Source organism: Spinacia oleracea, chromosome 6 (assembly GCF_020520425.1).
Source record: "Spinacia oleracea cultivar Varoflay chromosome 6, BTI_SOV_V1, whole genome shotgun sequence".
NCBI lineage: Eukaryota > Viridiplantae > Streptophyta > Magnoliopsida > Caryophyllales > Amaranthaceae > Spinacia > Spinacia oleracea.
Genome location: NC_079492.1, coordinates 71,936,653 through 71,952,293, shown reverse-complemented (window position 1 = coordinate 71,952,293; position 15,641 = coordinate 71,936,653). Strand labels below are relative to the sequence as shown.

At 36.3% G+C, this 15,641-nt stretch overlaps 1 long non-coding RNA gene across 1 annotated transcript; it reads right to left on the bottom strand.

The window, feature by feature from the left end:
* Positions 1-11,290: 11,290 nt before the first annotated feature.
* On the bottom strand, positions 11,291-12,016 carry LOC130464163 (uncharacterized). Its single transcript, XR_008924491.1, has 2 exons — positions 11,900-12,016; positions 11,291-11,560 (listed from the first exon to the last, which is right to left on the bottom strand). It is a non-coding gene; the product is annotated as an uncharacterized lncRNA (long non-coding RNA).
* Between the last annotated feature and the right edge of the window lie 3,625 nt (positions 12,017-15,641).

Sequence of the window (15,641 nt, the reverse complement as noted above, 5' to 3'; positions counted from 1 at the left end):
AAGTTAATAATTCAGTGATATCAAGTGAACTGTATGCCTTGCTAGAGGCCTCTTCAGTCAAAGTGGAATTAATAATATTAATCCACATCTTACTCTTGACTGGACCCGTAGGGTCACACAAATAACACATGAACGGATCAAGTATTAAGTGAATTAAATACTCCATTTATGGATATTCGGAATCGACGGATCACGGTTCCAGTGGGAGCTGAAATTGTCAAAAGGCAAATTATGAATACTCCGGAAACGATGATATTGCCGGAAACGAAAATATGGATCGTATCGGAAATATAAATATTATCCAAGTCGTAGATGTTGTCGGAAACGGAAACATGGTACGTATCGGAAAATATTATTGGAAATGGAAATATTGCCGGAATCGGAAATATTGCAGGAAACGGAAATATTGTCGGAATCGGAAATATTATCGGAATCGGAAAATAATTCCGGAATCGGAAATATTAAATATTTGTTCGAAACGGAAATTAATTCCGGAATCGGAAATATTAAATATTGTTCGAATCGGAAATGAATTCCGGAATCGGAAAATTAAATCGGAAGCGCGTCGTACGAAATAAACATCGGACGAGCTTGCTAGACGCAAGGCCCAACACGAAGCAAGGCCTGCGCCTAGCAAGCCCATGCGCGCAAGGCAACACAGCAGCCCACCAAGGCACGCAAGGCCCAGCCAAGCAGCGCGCAAGGCCAGGCCCAGCGAGCAAGGCAAGGCTGGCGAGCCCAAGCGATGGGCCGCAACGCTGTGGGCCGAGGCTGCTCCGTGCGCGCGTGCGTCCAGCGCCCCTCGTGGGCTGTGCGTGCGTGTGTGTTTTGAGTTCGTGCATACGTCGAATCCTTAAGAAATTAGGATTAGATTAAAGATTAAATTTCCTAAAGCTACTAGAGTTAGTTGTTTAATTGAACATTAACTTATTAGTTTCAATTAATGTCTAATATCAATAGGAATAGATTAATTGAAACCTAGTAGACTTCTAATTCCATTATTCCAACCCTATAAATAGGTGATGGCATTCACAATTTATAAACAAATAATTCAAGTATTCATATAGTTTTAAGGTTAAAACTAAGATAATAATTTGTCACAATTATATTCGAATAACTTAAAACCTTAGGTTGAATTCTAGTTAATTAAATCTAAGGCGGATCTGAACGTGCTGTGGACTATCTACGGAGGGACTACACTTGGAGTCCTAAACTTGTTCTTGTTCGGTTCGGGAGCAGCTAGGGAGGGCACGCTACAAATGTATGCATCCTAAATTATGCTAATTGTTATGTGGAAATTAATTTGGATTCCTGGCTTTATGGTTTTTCCGCATGAAATATATATGCTTTATATGTATCATAACCTAACATGTACTCACAATTATTTGTGTACCTTACCCCTTTAGGATCAATAAGTAACACCTCGCTATAGCGGAAAACTATGTAAAGGTTATCCAAGTAAGTGTTATTTTGGCATGGCACCTTTTAACTCAATTTTGAAAGTTTGGAACTTAAGGCTCTTACTATGTTGGTTAGATTTTAAGTGAACTAAAATCCTTAATCATGCAACATAATCAAGCCACAATCTCATGCATATTTAAGACATATTTACAGCAATAAATAACTTAAAGCATGCATAAGATATAAATGTGATATAGTATGGCCCGACTTCATCTTGAACCTTTAACTTCAAACTCCGTCTTGAAAATGGATTGGAAACTCTGTCTTTGTAACAACCCGACAATTCTCTCTTTTCTAAAATAACTTTTTAATATAAAACGTTGAGAATTATCAAGGCATTATCGCCCGTGTGAAAACGTAACGGCTTATTCAGAATTTTGCAGCGGAAAACATAAAACTAACTTTAGGTTTATAAATAATCAATTACAGAATAAATCCCAAAAACCAATTAACGAGAATAAGAAAATGTAAATAGTATGACAAGTTTAAAGTCCAATTTAACAACCCAAGTCACTTAGCAAAACAAAATAGATACAAGCTCTCTAATCCCAATCCCAATGATGCATAATCTTCAAACCTGTAGATGGACAATGCTTATTGATCCTTAGAGACTGCTCACAAAAGTGGGTCATCACAGGATCAATAAGGCATAGCCATGATCAACACACACAAACAAAGCACGTAATCAACAAAGCTGAGTACTACATACTAACACAATAATAATCCAAACATGATTATATTAAACAAACAATCCTAACATGATGCTAATGAAACATAAGTAAGGGAAAACAAAGCATATTAATTTGAAGACCACACTTGACTAGACTAGGCTAGACTAGACTAGACTTTTATAACAATAACATTATTTTAATTGAAATAGTCAATGGACCGAGTTGCTACTAGAAACTTCTTCACTAAGGAAGACGAAGTACGGGCACGACTCCGTAAACCCCAATGACTTGCGATATCGAGGGACTTTTGAATAAAATAGAAATGGTGATCAATCCGGCCCCAGAAAAAGCCATAGGCGACCCATGACCCCAACTCCTGATGGTCCGTCACTTTAGACGTGCACAGTCTAAAGCTATTGCTACTCAGTTTCACTTTACATGATTTACAAATTAAACTCTGTTGTGACTCAACAATCATACAAACATCATTTATTCACGACTTTTTTTATCTTGGAATTAAGTAAGTGATCACAAAGGTATCAATCAAGACTCATTCCAATTAAATCCAACCTTTCCTTTAATACTGATCAACCCCTCTATATGGGTATAAGGTTTCGACTTACTAAACAAGGTCCTCGGCCCTCATAAAGTAGTGAAAAGCTAAAAGGGAACAATGAACAATCGATCTGAATCAATATATATATATAATAATAATAATAATAATAATAATAATAATAATAATAATAATAATAATAATAATAATAATAATAATAATAATAATAATAATAATCTAATGTTCCCAACTAACATGTTCGCATCAATCATCTACTAACATGTTATAATTCTCGTAACGAAATATATATGCTTAACATGTCCATCCAACAATATTAAACATGCACTTTCAACATAACCAAGTTCATCAACAATTTCAACATGGTTTCAACAAATCACACACATTGCAAGCACACAGGTATGTACGTACCTTGTGTAAACAAACTGATAGGCCACTTTAACACTTTCAAAAGTCTCCTAAAGAGAATTCTCCACCTAAAATAACCAACAATATATAATCCCAATCAATTTCTAATCATTCGCAACCATAATAAAGCATTCTAAATGCATCCTAAATATATTTTGAACCATCCCCAATATCGAAACTTAACTAAATAACCTCCAAACATAATAACTATTAAACTAATGTTCACAAGTCGTCCTAACTCCAATAAAACATCCCTTTTAAAATTTCCAGCAATATAAAATAATATCAAACGTCCACAAAACATAATCAACGTTCTTAAAATCATAAACATAATAGCTTTAATAATATATAATCATTCTATTATGATTAAAGCCATTAAAACCTTAAAATTCATGCTTTAAATAATTAAAACTCTTATTTCAATTCAATTATGTCATCTGAAAATTAAATTATTAATTAAGCATAATATATAATCTGAAAATCTAACTTAATCATAAAAACTTATAATTTATATTCAAGAAACATGAATTAAATTAATAAAACTTCATTAAAACCCTAACTTAAACATAATTAACAAATCTGAAAATAATTAAATTAATTTCGACAACATATAATCTGAAAATTAGTAACTTTATATCATATAATTCGTATAATCTGAAATCTATAATTTAAATCATAAAAACTATAACTTTAATTCAAGAACATAATTTAAATTAACAAACTATAATTAAAATAATTAGTAAGTTAGGGTTTAAGAAATAATCAAATCAAAGGAGAGAGAGAGAGAGAGAAACGGCCGGCGACAAGGGTGTAGTTGGGCGGCACATGACGGCGCGCCGACGGCAGCGAGGTGGTGGTGGCTGGGCGCGGCTAAGTCGCACACGACTGTCGGTTCTGGCTCGAACAAACACCGAGCAACGAGTGAGAAAAAGTGAAAGGAACGAAAAATAAAGAGAAGGGACGAAGGAGAAGGAAAGGGGAGAAGTTACCGACGACGGTGAGTGAGAGGCGTCGTGCCGGCTGGTGGTGGCGGCGACGACAACTTGCGGTGGTTGCTGCAATTCAATAGTATTGCTTAAGGAGAAAGAATGAAGCAAAGAGAGAGAAGAGAAAGGAGAACTAAAGGGAGGAGGGAGTTACCGGCGGCGAGGCTCGCCGGTGGCTGTGGCCACAGCGGCTGGGCAGACAGCAAGGACAACGTTGAAGAGTGAGGGAGAAAGGTTCTTGAGGGTCTGCAATTCACGTGAAATAGCAAAGGGAGAGGGGTTGTGTTTCTGGTTTTACGTGAAATAGAAAAGGGGAGGTATGGGTTTTTATTTTGGGCTTTTCCCATGTGGGCTAGGATTAGGATTTGGGTTTTAGTGTTTGAGTCAAAACCGAATAGAATTGTTTTTCCGAATTCAACGAGTTTTCCTAATTCAAATTCTTTACAACATAAAATCCTAAAATTATTTTTGATTGCACAAACCGTTAAAATATTTAGAACGTAATTAAAATAAAATAAATATACGTTAATTATATATATATTACTTAAAATTCATAAATTCTATTTAAATATAAATAATATACGTTAAAATATATTAATAAAATTTATAAATTTACGGGGGATTACAATCTACCCCTCTTAAAAGAAGTTTCGTCCTGAAACTTGACATGAAATTTCCCACATTTTCCCCAAAAGCTTTTAACTTATTCTTACTAGAGAAGTACTTGTGCCACCTATGTGCACTCTTTTGCAAACTCAAAGCAGTTTTTGTTACTCATGAACACCTTTTCTTATGCGGAGAATCTATTTGCTTTGCATCAACTTGTAAAATTTGCTAAAATAAGCATAAAAATGCATAAAAGTGCCATAAAATAGGTAAAAAACGTGAATTTCTATCGCATTCTACCCCCTTAAAGAAAACGAGTTACGCCCTCTTAACTCACCTTAGGGAATAACTAACCAAAATTCTCTTTCAACGAATTCTATCCTCAAAATTCCTATTTTATTAAAACTTCTAACTTTAGACTTTTCACAACAGATGACGAAACAAAAGAACAAGTCACCCACAAACTAAATAATGCTTAACCTGCGCGGAGTTAATAGAAAAAGTACCAGAATCTATATCGGCAGATCGTTCATCCTCATTCTGATTCATCATGTACAATTTTCCTGGAGCCTTATTCGGGTTGTTGTTATCATTTGCAGGCTTATTATAGTTCTCTTGATTGTTTTGTGTCCCTCCAGGCTTTGAATTTTGACCTCCAGACTGGTTAAACCTCACTTGGTTTCCACCTCCATTACTATTTTGTTCCTTTCTGTGCTTAGTGAAGCACTCATACTCCCTATGCCCCATTTTCTGACAATAGTTGCAGGTCACTAAGTCTCCTTTGCAGTTCTTACCAGGGTGATTGTTACTGCACATCTTGCAATGATGCACTCTCTCAGATTGGTTCGAGTTGTTGTGGTTCCCCTTATTGTTTCCTCCTTGGAAATTTCCATCTCCATTTCCGTTTCTATTCCTTTTAAAGTTGTCTTGGTTCCCCCCAGTATTAAAATCTTTTCTCTTTTCCCCAATTACCACAGTTTTTTTGTCCCTTCTAGACTGCAGACCATAAATATGAGCAGCTATCCCATAAACTATGTCTAAGGATGTAAAAGTTTCCCCACCTAATCCCAGTTGAATTTCATTAGTCAGCCCTTGCTCGAACCTTTGAGCTTTCAGCTCCTCCATGGCTACAACCTCAGGTGCAAACCTCGACAGGGTTATAAATTTACTGTAATATTCCGCGATAGTCATACTCCCCATCTTAAGGTTAATCAATTCTTGAGCTTTCTGTTTTCTCATAAAAGGAGGATAAAACTTTCCCTTCAAAGCAGTAACAAAGGAATCCCAATTAAATCCTTCAGCATCACTAAGTGTAACCCCATTCTCTCTCCACCACAGATCGGCCTCATCTTTTAGATATAGGACAGCTTGACTTACTCTCATACTCCCAAGGCAACTCACAGCCTCGAATAGTTTCTCAAACTCCCTAATCCAGTTTTCCAGGAAGGTTGGATCTACTTGCCCCTTGAAATACGGTGCCTTAATCTTAGAAAGTCTTTCAAACATTTCCCCTGCAGAATTGGGGCGCTCAGTTCTTTCCTGGATTAGCTTTTCCGCCAAGAGGCGAATCGCAGCAGCTAGATCATTGTTGTTGGCCATTCTAGAACGCGACCTGCAATTAGTATACTCTACTTTAGGTTTGAAACATCACTTATACTTTATCCCATAAAATTTAATAATTGATTTGACCATAAAGATCGCCTCAACCAACAATGTTCACATTAATACATACATTTACGAAGGCACGACAATCGTTTACGAATGTGCAACGATCGTCTACAAGATGCAATAATCATCGAAAAATAATCATCCTCAATAATTCACGAAAGACATTCACACACTGCACATAAGGCATGACATTTTGAATCATATTGGTCATGAGGGTCTAGATTCGCCCTTACTTCCTTTATGTACTCAAATCATTTAATATTTTTGTGGCAATTAAATTGATCGATCCACAATTCACACTGAGTATGCAACCAATAGAAAAATTAATCCATGACGTGTTACCTAAAGGTTGGGGTATTATGGAATCCTCAAAATAGAATAAAGAACAATTCCTTGAAAACTTTAACTTTTATTGCTAACTCCATAGAGGTTTATTACATCCTTGAAAATAATAAAGAACATTTCAAACTTCAATAAACTTTAACTTTAAACTGTTGTAGCTTTGCTATTTAGTCTTTAAAACATAAAAGAGTTAATTAACTATTATGACTTCAAAGTACTTGTGGCCTCTTGCCTATCCATTGCTCTTGAAAACTTGCGGAGTGAAATTTAGATCTCAAGATCATCGAACTCTTCCTCAGGGTCTTCATCGGGGTCTTCCCCTGGGTTTGCATCTTCTTCCATGTCTTCATCTTGATTAGGCTCACTTGCCATCTCCTGTTCACTTTCGAGCTCTGCATCTGAATCACTAGAAATCTCAATGGTTGGCTCATGGGCCACTGGGTTAGGATTCTCTGCCTCAACACCTACATTCTCATTCTCCACAGCTACATCATTTTCCTCTAGGTCATTATTTACACCTACTCCCATAGGTTCTTCTGTAATTGCATCCCCAACATGACTCCTTACGATTTTACCGTCCCTAAACCAACTTTTTGCCGCCTCAATAATGGTGGTCAGAATTTCTGAGTCATATTTCCATCTACCATCCCTAGTCCCATACTTAGCCAAGTTTGGAGTTCCATTATCAGAATGCATGTCTTTAAACTTTTCCTTGAGTTCTAGGTAAGGAAATTTGTTAGGTAAGCAATTAATGATAGTGGCTGCTATGGTATCCTTTCTCATTAAGATAGGTTGCCCTTAAACTTTAGCATGATATTCACATCCAAACACAATTTTCTTCACGTAAATATCAGTGGTTTCTATATCAAGTTTCTCGAAGGATCCTATATTGGTGTACTTGGAAAGAAACATTTTATTCCTGAAATAAACAATTCTGGGTCTCACTAACGATTTCACTACAAAAAAACGCGGCACATTGTGACGCTTTTTGGGACAAATTGCGACGGTATAGAGTGTCGCTATTTCACATAGCGACGCTTTGGGAGAGGGTCGCTATTTTCATTGCCGCTATTTACCGACGCTTTAGAGCGTCACAATTTGCAAAATATTGATGTATTTCGTCGCTGCTATTTGGGATATAGGGACTCTATAGATAGTCGCAATATTTAGACTGCAAAAAGCGTCACTATTTGCACGCTTATAGACAAATTTCTCCGCCACTATAAACCATATAGAGACGCTTTAGACACCCGAAATATATAGACTATTATTAGCGTCCCTGTATGTTTACTTTCGTGCGAGTTCTCCTCATTCCCTCCAAAATAATTTAGACCCTTTGGAGCGTCACAATTTGCATCATATATATATATATATATATATGTCAACTAATCTAAAATCACAAATTATTTATAAAATATATATTGACCATAGATGACAGTAATCAAATACTCTACTACATTATGATAAAACACCGTAACGTCATGCTTTGATTAATTTAGAAAAAGTAATATATAACAATATAAATCATCCATACATTAAATTAATTTCTAGAGTCTAGTTAACTGAAATAAAAGGAATATGTTAAAACAAAAACAACTTCCTAACATCATATTTTCTACAAGATAGTCCAAAACTAAATAAAAACCACTTCCCGACTACGTACAAACTAATTACCAAGTAAACCTATTTCTATGCTAGCTTAGCTTCAAGATAACTTGTTGATCTTGATCTACATATACCAATACCACTTGAATCATCAATAATCTGCAAAGAAAATTTAATATGTCAAACGTATATATATATGATGAACACATTTTAAAATCAAAGGAAAATTAACAATATCATTTGAATCTCTCAAATTATATTTTTCAAGGTAGATCAAGCAAACACTTATTCAATCTACGATCTTTGAATAATGAGATAAATTATAGTTCAGCAAATTCAATCATACATGAACATTATTAAAAAACGGTACAGGTATCTCCGCGGAAAATGAAACAAAGAAAAAAAAGTCTAGGTATCGCGGCTAGAGATCCGTGATATTTACACTTAGTTCCCTATGATTCTTCATATCCTGCTCTTTATGGTATCCTTTACAACTTTTACAAAAGAACCAGTATGTGTAACTTCAAAATTCCAAATTGCATCACTTCTAAATCTCCATATTGGTATTACTAAGGCAGGAACATCAGTTTATTTCAGATTGTTTATGTGTTGTGGTGGTTTGATACTTTAAACTTTGAACATTGATTTTGTTTGTAGCAACTATATTTGCTTATGGACAGAGAAGAAGTGGCAAGACATATACAATGCGAGGAATTATAGAAAAAGCTGTAACATATATTTACAACCACATAATGAATGTAAGGTTCTGATCATAGAAAGTAAAAGCTCAGTTTAAACTTAGTATGTTTCGTCCTATTGTTGATATGTCAAACTAATCGCTTGTCCCATGATTACAGACCCCGGAAAGAGAATTCACTAGCAGGATTCTGGACTAGAAATCTATAACAAGAATGTCAGGGATCTTCTCAATTCTGAATCAGGTCGCACCCTTAAGCTAGAATCTAGGACCGATTAGTGTGTTGGAGGGGAGAAATCTATAACATACTTTAACTTTGCATTCTTCTTGTGTCACTGTGTTTATGTACTTGGGTATAAAAGTCTTTCAAAGGTTTATATAATATGCTTTTTGCTTTTGAATACATGGGTTGGGTTTGGGAATGCAGTTCTGGATTGTCAAGTCTTAGCTAAGGTTTCGTGCATCATCCTGTCTTTTTTTTGTTAGAATTGGCTGATATATAACATTATTTAGTCATAGAAAATATCTGAATAATGGAATGAAATGTGCAAGGAGAACTTAAGCTCATTTAAAGCTTATTTAGGTCCTGTCACTCTCTCATCTCTCCAGGTTCACTGCTCCTCAGTCAATATGCACGGATATGTTTAGGATAATTACGGGCAATGCTTGTACTTAAGATCCATGTGTTACTTCTCTTACTGTGTGCAATCATTTTGCGTCTGTGTCATTTCTTTATTTTTCCATAGTTTATGTTTTAAGTTTTTATTTAAATCTGTTTGGGATTTCAGTAATTGTTGTTTTGTTCAAGTCCATGTGTATCAGGATTGGTTTGTTTTGTTTACCAGGAGTTGGTTCCTAATTAGATTAGGTTTAGTCTTCTTATTTCAGAATCTTTTTAGGGACTAGGTATTAGATATGTAATTTGTTAAAGAGGTACTAGGACAGTTTATTAAGACTATTTAAGCTCTCTGCTTGTGATTTTCAGTTTTTGAGATAAATATTTAGGCCAGTGAGTAAAACAAGATTAAAGACATTTGTAGGCTAGTGAAAACGCTGAAATTAGATCAGGTAGATTAATTGCATTAGTGAGTGAAGCTCATATAATCAATCTAAACCCTTTCTAATGTGTACCTTAGGGGAGTAAAGCCTTTGAATTTGAAGAGATAAAACATATTGATACAGTACGAGCATACACGTTACAGAGCAACCTTACCCCTGTAGTAACTTAAGCACAATACCAGATCTTTCTAAAGTACGGAGGTTTTAGGCACAGATGGCCAACAGCAGAGCCTAATGGAAGTCAACTAACAGAACATAGGCATAGGTAATTGGCATAAAAGAACATAGGCCTGGAAATAGTTTAACCTTCAACTACAGACAGGTGATTCTTTGGTGGAATTTTACAAGCAACGAATGTGGCAATGGCAAATGATTATACGATAATTACAAATGGTTGGGAATGAAGAGAAGGATTTTCTTTTTACCTGAAATGATGGTCTGGAAGAAGAAATATAAAGGCTCGAAATTAAGGAAACAATCTGTTGTGGCTGCTATGATTCTTTCTCGGAAGGGAGTAGTTGATTGTATAGATTCTGATTATGGAAATTAGAAGAATTGTAAAGACTAGAACAACACATGTATACAAAAAAGAGAGTTAGTGAGGATGACCACTTATGGTTTGACAATTTGTAATCTTTGAGAGTTAGTTTAGGCCTTGCTAATGCTTACATGGTTTGTGATTTTTAAACCGTAGCATCATAAAGAAAGACTTTCTCAACCTTAAATGATTATTTGCATACAGCTTCCCTCCCCCCTGGCCATAATTAGACTGGAAAAACAAGTGACAGTGCCTCTCCCTTATGCTTTATCCCAGTTTAAATTAAAGAGTAACAATTCATGTAAATAAACCATAAGAATAATCAAGCATAGCAAAATAGAAATGCATTATTTAAAAGTCGTCAGAAAAGCATCAGTGTAAAAATAGTAAGAACATCAAACATCAAGCTTAAACAAACAGATAGAAGCAATATTAATCTACACTGAAGTTTACACCTACTAATTTATATCATTTTCCGTAAGGCCATGTGCTTCACACCAATTGAAATGAGTTGATGTTGAATAATATTGGTCTTTACTGATAATAACTGATTTATATTTATTAAAACTGATTTTACTGATCAATGTTCAAACCAGGCCGCATATAGCTACATTTATATCCATTTTATGCATTCCTTTTTAAGTCTTAACATTTGTGAGTTGTTACAACTTACAAAAGGGAAGTCGGAAACTTAGACATCATAATTAATGTAACAAGCATATATACAGGAGTCAGATTGAGAAGATATAACGCTTACATTATCACTTACATTGTGAACTTGGATGATTCCCTGGATCATCTTCCAAAAGTATGGATTACTGCATTAGTTTTCTGTGCAAACAAACCGCTCAAACCATTTTGACTTCCCCAATCACATCCGCGGCCTTTATCAAACTCGCAGAAAATGACATATCAGAGTTCTCCTCTGCATCATATTTTGATATGTACCTGCTCATTAATAACAAAATTTCAACAATTAGATAATGGGATAGGAGCCACTATGTCTTCCTCTATTAACATCGATGTCAAGAGCTCAAGAAACCTACAGCTATCCAGTTTTGTATATTACAACAATCAGATTAGAAAAAAGATATTGAAAAACCTTTGTAAAAAGTTCATACTTAAATACCCTGTTGTGAGTCTTGCTAGACATGTTTCAAAATAACCTGAAAATATTTTCTACCTTCACAAGAATCTTTTGGCACGGAGCAGTAATAGTTTATCCAATAGAACTAATTAACTGAATTTACATAACTCTAAACTGCGTAAACAAGCGCTTGTGATTACCTGGAGTACAAAAAGTCCATCAGTAGCCAACACAGACTCACAATAGCAAAAGAACTCCTCAATGTATTCATGTCCTAATCTACTAATTCATGTCTTTCAGCTATTTCTAGCATCTCAATATACCAAAAATCAGAAGAAAAATAACAGTTAGAGGAAAAAAAGGAGGAAGAAATATTATATTTAATGGCTACTGCATTTTGTAGAGAATTTTGAGGTCATACCAAGTGAAAATTCGATCATATTATTGGGCACCTTGTAGTTGTCGGTAATCACAGAGAAGGAGCGTTATGCGATCCTGTATGCATATCAAATTTATTGGACGGGAATGTGCAGAAAGGCATTGGATAGAATTTAAAGAGACAGAAAACCAAACAAGTCAACCTCCTTCAACAATGATGCCACTAGACAAAAGCTGTTAAATTTCACACAAAACTACATGATTGATGCATAAATGACTCTACAGACCCTCGTCTAACAGATGTTCTCACTAGAGCATCCTAGCCTTTACTGACCAATTCTTTTTTTCCTATACTGATTTAGCAACCTTATTACCCATAGCTATCACAATTTATTCTCCCCCGCCAATTGCAACAAAGTCAAAAGCGTATAAATTGGCGATCTTTCACCTTTTTTTTGACAATTGTATGAATCAAATGTCTCATGGAATTGCAGCTGACCTACATTTATTGTGAAGAAGTAGGCCGTTTATTTCTAATGGACTAATGGAGTAACAAAACTAATAGAGACCTCCTTCCCATTGTAAGAATAGGTAAATTACCAACCCGTGTTTACAACCCTTAATGTTAGGAGGACTATATATCAAATCTTCGCTGCAGGCTGCAGGTACTGATTTGACAAGGAGATAAAAGCAAGATAAATGAATAAGGCCCAATCCATCAAAGACCATGACTTGTGCTGGAATATTGACAGAGATAAAAGGCTGAATCTTAAAGAAATTAGCTTCTACTTCTGTCTAGTTTTCCCCCCTAATACGTTGTCTCAACACAAGTAACAATAAACAAGACAGATAGAAAGATCCAAGAAACTTCTGTATTGAGCAACAAGAAATCAGATAACCTGTTCATATAGCTAGTATGGAGCTGCTATTTAAAGATAAGTGAACAGAACAAAAACAAAACAAACTATAGAAGTTAATCAAACAGAAAACAAGCTTTTACTATGCGCAATTACTATGTGCAACTCAGAAAATAAAGTCCACGAGCAGGACAGTTATAATTTGCATCACTAAGAAAATTCATTATGATGACCATCTATAATCCATACCAACCAAATCTTCAAACTCAGAGTGAGGGAATAAAAGTTGAACCACGCATGCTGAGAAATGAACACAAAAACTTATAGAGTGGATCGAGAACTCGTAAAGCTGAAAACTTGTTGTATTATCCCTTTCCCCACCCCATAAAGAAATGGAGCAAAACATAAGATGAAGGAAATATGTCCTTCACCCAAGGTGCATTAAGTCTAATACCAAGGTTCAGATTAATTGCGAACAATTAATTCAGTGAGATCAAGTGATCGGAACAGCTAGCTGGAGCAATGCTTCCGATCAGTGAGTTCTAATGGATATTGAACTCACAACTTACTCTTGACTGAACCTACAAGGTCACACCAATGACACGTAACAGATCACCGGATTAAATGAATCGGAAATTCATTTAATAGCTTTTCGGGATTTAAGTTGGAAACGTATTATACGATACGACCTTGCATCGGAATCGTATATTGTATCGCGAATATTGGTAAGCTAGGCGAAACAAATAAATCGTATCGTACGACGGTGATTCGTCGTATACGAAACGATAAATAATATATCGGAAATATATTAAACGCGAATACGAAGAGCGGCCCACGAGCCGAGTGCACGAAGCACTCGAGGCCCATGGGCGCGCGCTAGGCGAGCAAGCAAAGGCCAAGGCAACACGGCAGCACTGGCCCATGGCCGAGCGGAGCTGCGCGTGTACGCGCGGGCCTGTGCAGCGACACAAGCACAACAGCGAGGCCCATGGCCCAGCGCGCTGTGCTTGTCTCACGCGTGGCTTGCTGGCCGGCCTTGCCTCCGGGCTTGGTCGGTTAGTAAGGTTATGTAAATAACCTTATGACCTAATTTCCAACTACTGCAATCACAATTCAGATTACTCAAAACCCTAGAGACACAGAGAACCCTAATTCTCTCTGTGCCTCCAAAGTGAGTTCTTCCCAAAAGGCAAAGTATCTTGATTAATTGTCTAAGCTACGATTATCAAGACGGATCTAATCGTGTCGGTGAACCAAGTAGAGGAACGACAATTGGAGTTCTTTGTTCGTGTTCATTGACGGATTATTGTGGAAAACACGCTTCGAATGTAAGTATACATGTTTCCTAGCTTTGGTGATTGTTCCGCACATGTTATTATGTTTAACTGTATTCCCCTACAGTGGTATCATGAGCCTTATGTATTCAAAGCATGAATTAGCATGATTATTATTGTTTTTGCATTGTCGAAATTTTTTGGAATTTTTGTTGATTTTTCGGAATTTTTTCGAATTATGGGATTAATTGCGAAATTGGCAGTTCAGAAATAAAAAATATTCGCTTTTTCGATTTTTAAAACCCTAATATGATGGAAAACGATTTTCTAAGATCAACTCATGTGAATAGAATTGCGAAAACAGGCCTCGAAGCATCAGTTCTTGGGCGTTTTTGTTAATTTTTTATTAAAAATTAAATGTGTCGGACAGTAATTCAATTAAAAGGTCGACCTAAACTATTAGGAATTGCTTGAAATTCTGACACAATGTTGCTGGGTACATGCTTGATCTATGGTAAAGATTTCAGATGTTTCCGATAACTATAAACCCTAATTTTTCCTTTCCCCAATTCGTAAAATTTACAACCCTAATTGAATTTTAATTAATTTTGGATTAATAATTCGGTTAATTGGGGAAGGGGATATAATTTCATGGGTCAGTGGCTAATTTTAAAAATTATTGGATTAAAATTTTGAATGGTTTCGTTAATTTTAATCGCACTTAAACCAAATTATTAATAATCTGAAATTTAATTGTTTATGAACAATATAAAGTTTCGGATTTTATTAATTAAAAGTTCAAACTTTAAAGTTGATTCGATCGTTCTTAAAAGTTTGAATATTGTTAGCCCTTGATTTATTAATTTTACGAAATTGGATTGTCGTTAAAGTTTATTAAATCGTTAAAAATTGTTGTTTTTCAAAAATTAAATCGTAAATTTTTTTTTGAAAAATAAAATTAATGCAAGTTCGTGAATTAAATTTAATTTGAATTAAGTTGGTCCGTTTTACGAACCAAAAACACGAACATGGGCATGATGGAAGTATGGCTCGTCGAGCCATACGAGGCCATTGTGCTCGCCGCGCCATGCGACACGGGCAACAACACAAGGCTGCGTGCCTCGTGCGCGCTAGGCAAGGAAGGGGAAGGCATGTTGCTTGCGGGGCTGCGACGAAGCAAGCACAAGGCTTGCGACGTCCAGCACACTCGACGCACAACACACACGCAGCGCAGGGGCAGCTAGGCTGCGGGTACGCGATGCGTGCGCGCGAGCGATGGGGCGCGAGCGATGGGGCGGGGCGCGCGGGCAGTGCTCGTGTGCTCCTGGGCCTCTCGCACGATGGGCGGGGGCGCGCGGGCAGTGCTCGTGTGCTCTTGGGCCTCTCGCACGACGGGCTGGGCGCAAGCCTAGGCCGTTTAATTGAACTTTTTT